Below are 11,870 nucleotides of genomic sequence, written 5' to 3'. Positions count from 1 at the left end.
TTTCAGGTTTGTTGGGGTATCCAGGACTGGCTGAGTTGGGAGTGTTGGGTTCTGATGATGGTGAGTGGTCTTGGTTTCTGTTAGTAATATTCTTACGTTTGCCTTTTGCCATCTGGTAATCTCTGGAGTTAGTTGTTATAGTTGTCTCTGGTTGGAGCTTGTTCCTCCTGTGATTCTGTTAGCCTTTGTCAGCATACCTGGGAGTCTAGCTCTCTCCTGAGTCTCAGTGGTCAGAGTACTGTCTGCAGGCTAGCTCTCCTCTTGCAGGGAAGGTGCACAGATATCTGGCATTCAAGACTTGCCTCCTGGCTGAAGATGAAGGCCTGAAACAGGGCCTGTCCCAGTAGCTGTGCTGCTTCTGCCTGTCCCAGTAACTGTGCAGCTTCTGCCTGTCCCAGAAGCTTTGTCGCTTCTGTAGTCAGCACTCTCACCTACGCAGACTAGTCTCTGAGGGATCCGGGACCCAAGATGGGAGGGTTTCTAAAAGGCCTTTTGTTGCCTGTCTGCATTCCTCCTCAGTGGTTGAAGCTATAAATGACATCATCTACATATTGGAGCAGGATGTTTTGTGGATCTGCACTTAGGACTTCATCAATCTCTGAGTTTTTGAACCACTGTGGCAACTGAGTCCGTGTTAGTTGGCCAGTATATCTATCCTCTGGGTCAGTAAATTCAAAGATAAATATGGGTTGGCTGACAGGGCCCAGTAGAAGGCAGAAGTAGTATGAAACCCCTGCCCTGCTAATTTTCGGCTAGATGGAGGATAGGATGTCTTTCCTCTTTCTTTTCTCCTTGGGTATTCTTCCAGTGTCCCTTCTACTTAAATAGGCACATTAGTCCTTTACCAGATGTTTTCTACTGGTCTCTTTCCGCCATTTTCTCTATTGTCCATGTCCCTAAAGGTAACAATTCCTGCACAGAGGAGTTTCTTTCCCTGTCTGTCTTTGGCTGAATCTCAGCTATTGTAAAATTTCAGAGAAGCTTCTAAAGGTTGAGAATATTTTTCATCCCTTCAAATTTCTCTAATTTCTGAAACTTTCTCTGGATGTTTGGGGATGACTGCATGAAAAAAGCAATATTAGTTGTTTGCTGTTTTTAAGGACAACAGGTTCTAGGCTCCGGAGTAAATACCATCTACACCTCACAGAGCTTTCCAGAAACTCAGTGGTTAGGTTATCAGGCCTTTGAATTATCTGAATATTCTGGGACAAGGTGATAGGATTTTGGCTGTGCTTAATCCCCCCAACAATGTTTGCTGAAAAGCATCTAACAATCCCTTGCCTTCACTGGTGTTTGGATCTCAATTGGGTCAGGCGGACAGGAAGATTAACTCTACCTAGGCTTCTGTGATAGGCATTGTTTCACTATTTGGCCTCAGAGCCAACTTCCTGCATTTAGTCTTGTTCTTTGGCTGTAAACAAGGTAGAGAGGAGCTGCTGGTAATGATCTTAAGATGGCTGGTGCTTATACAAAACAATTTCCAAGATACTGGTAAGGCCCTGTGGCTTCTCTGAAAAAGAAGGTTTAGAGTCTTCTAGTTATACAAAAATCACTGGTGATGAAGGGAACATATATTATAAATTGGGGGAAGGGGATCTCCTTCCTTGCTTTCTTCTTCTTGTCTGTAATGAGGTGCTTAACTTCCCTCAAAGGGAAAACAAATGATGGTCTCAGCCTCAGACATAAGCTTATCTGTCCTTCTTATAGGCAGAGCTGCTTCAATTGCATACAGGAGAAAAGGGTGTAGTAGATGTGGCATACTGACCTTTCTTGTGGAGAGGACTTTGGGCCCTCTTAGATTTCCTGATAGTTAAGTCAGGACATAAAGAGGCAGAATGTCTATGTCTTCAGATGAAACAGGGAGAACCTGCAGTAGTCTTGGTTTCTCCTAGTGTTCCAATTGGACCAAGAGAACCCAGATTCCCAAAGAAAGCACAATTTTTCAGCCATGAAGGCCAAGGGATACCCAACAATTAGCATAAGTAAATTGATCAGGAAGACTGGGAGAGCCTGTTAAAAACTTCTCAGACTGCTCTGACTGCCTGAGGATCCAAAGAGTCCCTCAGATGGCTATCCCACCTTGAAATGAGGACCACTGACATTTACAAAGAATACAGTGTCTTCCAGATGAAAAATTAATACCATAATTGTTCCCATCTGAAAAGTACTTTTGAAAGTGTTTTAACATATGCTTTAAAGGATGTCTAAGTTTGGGTTTCCATTGCTGAGAAGAGACACCATGACCAAGCCAACTCTTATAAAGGACAACATTTAATTGGGGCTGGCTTACAGGTTTAGAGGTTCAGTCCATTATTATCATGGCAAGGACATGGCAGCATCCAGGTAGGCACTGCACTGGAGGAACTGAGAGTTCTACATCTTGTTCCAAAGGCAAATAGGCTTCTCAGGCAGCTAGGAGGAGGGTCTCTAAACCAACCCCCATCGTGACACACTTACTTCAACAAGGTCACACATCCAAATAGTGCCACTCCTTTAACCAGCATATTCAAACCACCACAGAGGGTTTCTCTGGATGTTTGCATTCCCTGTCATCCCAAGGTCAAGTCAGACTGACTTATAGACACTGAGACAGATACAATACACGCACAGATAACAAATGACCAGACAAATCAAAGGTGGCATTAAACAGTCATTCATCCAATAAACCAGAGGGCTCTGGTAAGTTTCACACAGATCTGGACACAGGATCTACAAGCCTGATCATGTTGGACCTCCTCTTTCATGTCTTATTCAAGTGCCACCTTCGACAAGAGTGCACCTACCTCCAGAGGCACTCAAGCCAGATGATTTTTGTTTTACCCTTCTGGATGGTGGTATTGGAGCTTTCTGCAACAATTGGTCACAGGTGATTTTCTTGGTTCTCTGGAACATCTCAGGCCACATGATCCCTAAGAGTCCTCTCAGCTTGGGACACTCTTCCCAACACCTGTGGATCTTGAGGCCCCTAAATATCTGGGCCCAGTCTTTAGGATCTCGGTGGGACCTCCAAAACATTACAGAGACTTCACCAGAGATGAGCACTCAGACACACAGTGTATAGCCAATTGAAAGTCTTTATTCCAGCCAGCTGAGACTATACTCAAGTATTTGGGGACATGGGTGTAGTTTTGAATGTACAGAACATAGGTTTTTGGTTTTTCTTCCTTTTCTTTTCTTTTCTTTTCTTTTCTTTTCTTTTCTTTTCTTTTCTTTTCTTTTCTTTTCTTTTCTCTTTTCTTTTCTTTCTTTCTTTNTTTTNTTTTTTTTTTTTTTTTTTGCAGAAACTAAAGCTATGTTCTGGAATCTATCTTGGCAGCTACAGGGGGCTTCTTAGAAATAAGCATTTGAAGCAAGTAAGTTTAACAGAGGCTAACACATGCAATAAGATGGAGGTGTGTGTCCTTAAACAGTTTAACAGAAGCTAATGTTAGTTAGGTGGAGGGAGTTTCACACAAAGAGGCAGTTTAATAGACACTAATTTAGCCAGAATGTCCTGACCTTGAGTTTCTAGAATATTGTTGGCTAGTTTTCATGAGATTCGGCATCAAGGAGATCAGATTCTAGTGGCCTCTGTAGGCTTATATTTTTCAAAACCTACTTTAAAAATGTACTTAAATACTTTACCCTTCCTTCTAGACCACCACACACTGGAGGTAGTGGAAATGAAATGTTAATAGAGCAAAGGAGGATGGGGACTTGTTTATAAATAGTTCTTTGGAGTGAATCCAGTCTGCATTGTTAGGATAGCAGCAGTTCAGTTCACATGAATCAGCACTGGTAGCTAGATCCACTCCCAGGCCCCATTCACTAATTAGCAATGGCAGTTGGATCCAGAAGAAGTACTCCCCCAATCTGCCCAAATCCTTGGAAGCAACAAGAAGCCCCTTGAACACCACCAGAAGTTCTTTGGTGCATTTTTCTCTACAAAGTGACAATAAATAAAGATTAGAAAAGATCATTGTGTAGTCATCGAAGACCAGTGTCAGCAAAGCCCAATGAAGACCAGCAAAGAGTGTCAAGGCAAATCAGTACTACAGAGTGTCATCCACTGTCTGTTGGGTTATATTTATACCCTTTCCAAGCATCACATGTTCTCTCAAGCATCCACTCTAGCCAAATATCACACACCCAGGCAGCTCTCAGAAGAAAACAAACAAAGAAATTACAAACAAAACCCAAAAACTCCACCACATATCTGTTCTCAGTAAAGCAACCTTTCATGTGTCTGCTTCAGCAAAAACCTCCTCTCATAAGACAATTAACCGACAAACATCACATGATACAATCGAGTCTCCAATAAACCCAGAAATTTCCACTTCAGACCCCAGCAAGAATAGAAGATGGAGGAACCTCTACACCGTGTTGCTCCATCACATTCCTCGCTGATGTTATGGGCATACACCAGACATCATTTTATTTCCATTCCACATAATACAGATTACAAGCATGAGTGCAATTACTCCACACCATTTGGATCTAAACTTGTCCTCCTTGTCTTGCAGCAAGCATTTTACCACTAAGCCATCCCATCCCTGTGACACATTCTTTTGTTTGATGGCATATCCTTATTGCTAATGGTCTTCTACAGAATGAAGGATACATTACAGAGAATTAAACATGATATTTGGGACCATCAGATTTGGTAGGTTTTAATTTTCTGATTTATTTTTTTACATGTATTAGAGTTGAATTTTTAGGGGACAAGCAATTGGTATGCATAGAGTTAATGGAGGCAGGGATAATTATGTGAGAGACTAGGAAGGGGGCTGTATTATTATTACATATGGGCAGAGCAAATTGTTTACTTGGTCTCTGCTTTACATCGAAAGTGGCAAGAAATGATGTAGTTTACCTTTTTCATCAAGCCTTGTGCTCCCCCCCCCTTTTTCATAGCATACTTCACAAACAGAAGTCTGTTATACAAAGGCTTGTTCTTAACAGTTTGCTGTCTTACTGACTTGAAAATAATTCACTCTTATCCAGCAGTAAACATCTTTCACATATATGAGTTTAGGTCTAGTTTCCTATGATTCTCAAAATAACATTGAAACAGCAGTTGCCATCCAGGATTATCATTTTCTCAGCCTCAAGTTAAGATATGTATGTGCAAATTGCATTTGCTAGGCTGCAGCTCAGCGCCTCTGCTTATGTTGCCTGTCACCAATGGTCTCATCTGCATCTTTCAAAGCAGCTGACTTATCTGGGCATCAGTTTTAGATTATGCCATCAACGTACATAGGCAGACATTAGTTACCAAGAACAGAGGAAAAATGGCCAGAGATGCATAATATGCTAGAAGGTAATTCAAAGAAGAAAAGCATTTAAATAAAATTCCATTCCTAGTTCTTCCCTTAGGTCAAAAATCTCACTTAATGTGATTTAAAATTATTACAAAATGCTGCAGGCATGTTAGCTTCAAAATTAATCTGGAATTTAATGAAGCAACATTTCTATATAGTGAAATATTTTGCTCTGGTCCCTTTAAGCATGCTAAAATAAATTTAAATTTTAAACCAGAAATTCCCTACTTGCATATTTCTGGGCAAGAGAAGACCTTTTCCAATTTTTTTATCTTCACCCTTCAAAGGAGGTATTCCCCATAAAGAGCTTAGCACAGTGTCAGGTGCAGTTGCCATTCAGTTACTGGTTACCCTGAGCACTATAGTCACACCTCATTTAAAGAGCAGAAAGCAACACCGCCATTCTGGCTGTAAGGATAAGGAAATGGAATGCAATAAAGATGACAAGGTTAGAAGTACTCTAAGTTCTGGTTCATTGACTACATCTGCTATGTATATTACTAACATTCAGTGAGCTACTCATAATAGTTGTAATTAGGCATTCTGCTTTTCACTGAATATTTCTTTCTTCTCTGTAGCATGTAATTTTGTTTACACTGCTCTGTGTTCCTGGCTTGTCACAGGTACACACCAACCCAGGAACTATCTTGTATCTGAAAAAAGAAAACACACACACACACACACACACACACACACCAGTTATTCTTAAAATGCCTTGGCTAACACAGAGACTGGTCACTGCTAAACCTCTCCTGGTACCCCAGGCCCAGTTGGGGAAGTGGCCACTCACATGGCTGGTTGGCTTTATCTCATTCCCTTTTCTCTCCTCTCCCCATCTCTCTCAATTCCCCTGGGTCCTACTTGTGTAACTCTCAGTGTCTTGCCCCATGCTCAGTCATTGGCTATTGGCCACTTTATTGATAGATCAAAAACTAATTGAGGGCAAGGACCATCAGCATTAGTAAACAGGTTCCAGATCAAAGCTTCAGAATCACCCTCTCCACTTCTCAATAATGATAAATAATAAGTAAATATCTGTACACAGTTAGGCAAGAGTGCTGGCATAACATCTGATACCCAGTGAAGTAATCTATATGTAGGAATAACATTCAAATGTCATAACAATGTCTGTGTACCACATACATGGCCTGCTGCAGTGGCCAGAGAGGACATAGGATCCTCTGGAACTAGAGTTACAGGCAGCTGTGAACTTCCATATGGGTCCTTGGAATTGAACTTTGATCCGCTAGAAGGGCAACCTGTGCTCTTAACTACTGATCCACCTCATATTACTTTCTAATTGCTGTGATTGCCTTATTAAGAGAAGAGAGCCAAATTGGGATGCTTTGGGGAGTATGAGGGATATGATAAATACCATAAGGACAACTGGAAAAATCAGAATGTATAAACACTTTCTAGAAACATGGAAAAGATTACTCACCTTACCAAACTTCCTTTCTCCACATCACACCCATTACTATGACTACAGAAGGATGTTACTATATTAAAGAATCAGGATTAATTTCAACATATTAGGTGGCCAGTGTGCTGAAGAGGCATTTCATTGAAAATTACTGTGATATTTTTTCTTTTGGTCATATATATTTACATGAATATGACAACAATCACAGATATCTCAAATAATTTAATTATGCACCTCAAGGTCCTAGAAAGTTAAAAAACAAAGACAGCTCAAACTCACCCTCTACTGACTCAGCCAATGAGGCACAGACAGTGGCCCAAAGTGTGCGAAACTGATCTGGGCTGCACTGGTGAGCGTCTTTAGTGTTCATCCTTGGAGACTGTGAAAGAAATTTTATGTTTGCTTTTAATTTGTTTGTTTTATGCTATGCTATGCTATGTATGTATGTATGTATATATGTATATATGTATGTATTCTTCTATGTATGTTTGTTTGTATGTATGTATGTATACATATATGTATGTATGTATATATGTATATATGTATGTATTCTTCTATGTATGTTTGTTTGTATGTATGTATGTATACATATATGTATGTATGTATATATGTATATATGTATGTATTCTTCTATGTATGTTTGTTTGTATGTATGTATGTATACATATATGTATGTATGTATATATGTATTCTTTCCTCATATATTACATCCTGACCACAGTTTCTCTTCCCTTCTCTCCTTCAAGCCCCTCCCTCTGACCTCTCCTCTCCCTCAGATCCACACAGCATCCTCTGTTTCTCTCCAGAAAAGGCTAGGTCTCCCAGGGTTATCAACTAAACATGGAATAACAAGTGACAATAAGACTATGTTCCCTCATACTAAGGTGTGGAGAGCCGCAATAACATTTACCATCATAAGATGGCGCTGGCTTCCGCAGTGCCTTATGCCACCTAAACAAAGAACAAGCTATGTGCACATGTGCAGGAGTAAAAGCGCACCAAAGTCACAAGCCCACCCCCGGGGCGTATGAGATCGTGGGTAAAGCAACCAGTCAGGCGTGGACACGCCACACCAGGGGGTATTTAAGCAGCACCTTTCTGAGGCTTCTTGGTCTTCCTCATCAATATGTAATAAAGATTGGCTGCAGAAGGATTCTTGTGTCCCGTGTGCGTTCCTGCGGGCGAGAACAATAGCTCGGGACACTAAGGCTGGATGAAGTAATCCAATAAGAGGACAAGGGTTCCAAAAACAGACAAAAGAGTCATGGATAGTCTTTGCTCACACTGTTAAGAATCCCACAAAAAGATCAAGCTACACAACCATAACACGTATACAGGGGACCTAGATAAGACCTATACAGGCTGCCTGATATCTGCAAGTCCTCATGAGTCCTGGTCAGCTGATTCTGTGGGTCCTGTTCTTGTGGTGTCCTTGACTCCTCTGGGTCATCTGATCCTTCCTCCCCCTCCTCCACAGGACTCTCCAAGCTCTGCCTACTGCTTAGCTGTGGGGCTTTTCATCTGCTCCGATCAACATCTGTTGCTTAATTAAGTCTCTTTAAAGACAACTGGACTAGCTAATGTCTACAAGTATAGCAGAATATCATTAGGAATCATTCCACTTATTTATTTTTCTAGTCGTGTTTGGTTCTAACCTAGGTCTCTGGGCTATCCAGCCTCTGGTTCCTGGCCATCCAGGAAGTGTCAGGAGTGGTGTCCCTTTCATGGCATGGGTCTCAAGTTGGACCAGTCCTGGTTGTCCACTTCCACAATTTCTGCACCACCTTTACCCCAACACATCTTGCAGGCAGAACAAATTGTATGTTGAAGGTTTTTGTAGCTGATTGATGTCCCAATCCCTCCACTGGAAGACTTTCTGGCTTACAAGAGATGGCTAATTAAGGCTACGTGTGAATGTGGGTGTGAAGACCATAGTAGATTCCTGGGAATTTCCATTGCACTAGGTTTTTACTTTACCTTCAAATCCCTGCTAATTCAAGTTGTCTTTCCTAGTACTTTCTTCCTCCATCCTCCTCTTACCTGATCCTTCCTATTCTCGTCTCCACCTGTCTCCCAATCTACCTACAAACTCTATTCCAATTTATCCTCCCAGGAGGATCCATGTGTAGTCTGAATATCTTTTACTTTACAGTGAGCATCCAATTATAACTTAGCATATATCATGGTTGTCTTTCAGGGCCTGGGTTGCCTTGCTTAGGATGATTTTTTTCTAGTTCCATTCTTTTGCCTGCAAAAATCATGATGTTATTATTATTTTTACAGTTAAGTAATATTCCACTGTGTAAATGTACCACATTTTCTTTATCCATTCTTCAGCGGAGGAACATCTAGGTTGTCTCCAGTTTCTGGCTATTGTGATTAAAGCTGTTATGAACATAGCTGAGTGAGCATTCTTGTGATAGAATTAATCATCCTTTGTAGGTATGCCCAGGAGTTATATAGCTGGGTCTTGAGATAGATTGAGTCCTAATTTTCTGAGAAACCACTTTATTTCCAAAGTGGTTGTACAAGTTTGCGTTTGAGAAGCTACTAAAAGGCAAACTACATTCCAAGAAAGCTAACTACACACACAAAAACAGAGGAAATAAATAATCTCATGCCAGCAAAACCAAAAAAGGTTAACCTCCTCCAAACACACCAAAATAACAGGAATTAAAACTCACTGGTCATTAATATCTCTCAATATCATTGGACTCAATTCTCCAATAAAAAGACAAAGACTATTGGAACAGATGAGAAAACAGGATCCATCATTCCACTGCATACAAGAAACACTCCTGAGCAAAAAAAAAAGATAAACATTAACTTAGAGTAAAGGGCTGGAAAAAGATTTTCCAAGCAAATGGACCCAAATAGCAGGCTGGAATACCTATTCTAATATCAAATAAAATAGACTTTCAACCAAAGTCAATCAAAAGAGATAAGGAAGAACACTTTATACTCATCAAAGGAAAAATCCACTAAGACAGTATGTAAATTCTCAACACGTAAACCCTAAATGCAAGGGCACCCACATTTGTAAAAGAAACCACTAAAGCTTAAATCACACATCAAACCTCACACATTAATAGTGTGAGACTTCAATAACTCACTCTCACCAATGGACAGGTTACCCAGAGGAAAACAGAAAATGGAACTAACAGAAGTGAAAGAACCAAAAGGACATAACATCTCTCACCCAAGCATATATATCAGCACTGCATGGATGGAAACTTCTCCAAAACTGACCATATACTCAGTTACAAAGCAAGCCTCAACAGATAGAACAAAATTTAAACAATCTTCTGTATCTTATTACACCACCATCGATTAAAGTGGATTTCAACAACAGAAACAACAGAAAGCCTACTACTCATAGAGTAGGAGGCTTTACAGTTTCTTAATCATAGCCATGTCAAAAGGTTTGAGTGTACCCATCACCTACTTCTTGCATTAAGAAGGAAATGGTGACTGATTAAGATAGTACTGGTGACCAATTAAGAAAGAGTGCTAGTCCTTCATTCACTTTTTTCTCAAGTTGTTTGATTATTGTTATTATGTCTTAGAAATTGCTTGATTACCAAAACCAACCATAAGCAAACTCCAATAGGACAGTTTACAAAAATAGAGAAAAAGAACATAAACTGATCCTGAATAGCAAAAAGAATAGTCATAGATGTATCAGTATATGTGATTTCAACATATACAGAGGAATAGTAGAAGAATAGAGTGGAAACAAAATAAACTCATGACAAAGATACTGAGAATATTCAACAAAGAAAAAAAGCATTTTTTCTTTATTTTTTTCAAGACAGGGTTTCTCTGTATATCCTTGCCTGTCCTGGAACTCACTCTGTAGGCCAGGCTGGTCTTGAAGTCAGAGATCATCCTGCCTCTGCCTCATAAGTGCTGGGATTAAAGGCATGCACCACCATGCCAGACTGTGGAAAGAGTATTTTCAACTTAATAGTAATATCAAAACTAAATAAACACATGTAGAAAAATGAAACATGGTCATTTCTCACCCTGCACAAGGCTCAAATGAGATCAAAGGTTATAAGTCTAAAACTACTTCAGTAAAACAGGAATAATATTTCAAAATATAGGCATAGGTAAGGGCCTTCTGAAACATACTTTAAAAACATGGGAAGTAATCCTAAAAATAAACAAATGGAATTGTTTGAAATTCAAAACCACGTGTACAGCTAGAAAATATTTACACTCATTCTGTCTTACAGGACATTAGAATATTGCTAACAGCTTGTGGTAGTTCTATCTGTTGTAGTGTATCCACTAAAGAAGATTGGTTATGGGTTTAAGCTAATAGAAAGTCTTTATTAGCCAGCAGGCAGCTACACTGGGTGTTTAGGACCCTAGTGTATCACGTATATTCACCCATGCTTAGGAAAAAGTTTTTTATATTCAATAAAGATAATTAAAGAAACAGAGGTAGAACTTAAAATATTAAGATATCTAATGTCACTCTCATTTTATAGATAAGGAACTAGTGTCAAATTAGGTTTGTTAAATTTTTCATAGTTACTCATTGGGTTCAATGTCAAGGTGTTGATTTTTTTAAATTACTTTTATTTTATGTTTGTTTTGTCTGGGTGACTGTGTACTGTAGGCATTTGTGGTTCACTCAGAGCCAGAATAGGGTATTGGATCCTGGAATTTCTTGGGGCTGGAGCTATAGATCATTTTGAGCCACTATGTGTGTTCTGGGAATCAAACCTGGGTGCTCTGGAAGACCAGCCAGTGCTCTTAACTACTGAGCTATCTCTGCAATCCTTTAAGACATTGATATTTGTAGCATTGAGAGAGACAGAAGGAATGACAAGTACCAGTAATAATTATTCTTGGGTATTTCCATCTATAGTGCCATTTTAAAACACCCTGATGACCTTGGACGTGGCCTACACTTTCTTGTTCCGTGCCCCATCAATCATTTATACACTCAACAACAATAATTAAAAAACCAAAAAAAAAAAAAAAAAACCTTATAATGATAAACCAGAACTAGAACCTTTTAAATGTTCTGCAAAAAATTTCCTCACACTCTCCAGGAGAGGGCATGAATTTATCATTTTCTAAGTCAATTTATGTTTTTGCCACTAGCTTTTTTTTTTCTTTCTACAAACGGGCAT

The sequence above is a fragment of the Mus caroli genome, chromosome X (assembly GCF_900094665.2).
Source record: "Mus caroli chromosome X, CAROLI_EIJ_v1.1, whole genome shotgun sequence".
NCBI lineage: Eukaryota > Metazoa > Chordata > Mammalia > Rodentia > Muridae > Mus > Mus caroli.
This window is presented reverse-complemented; position numbering follows the sequence as displayed.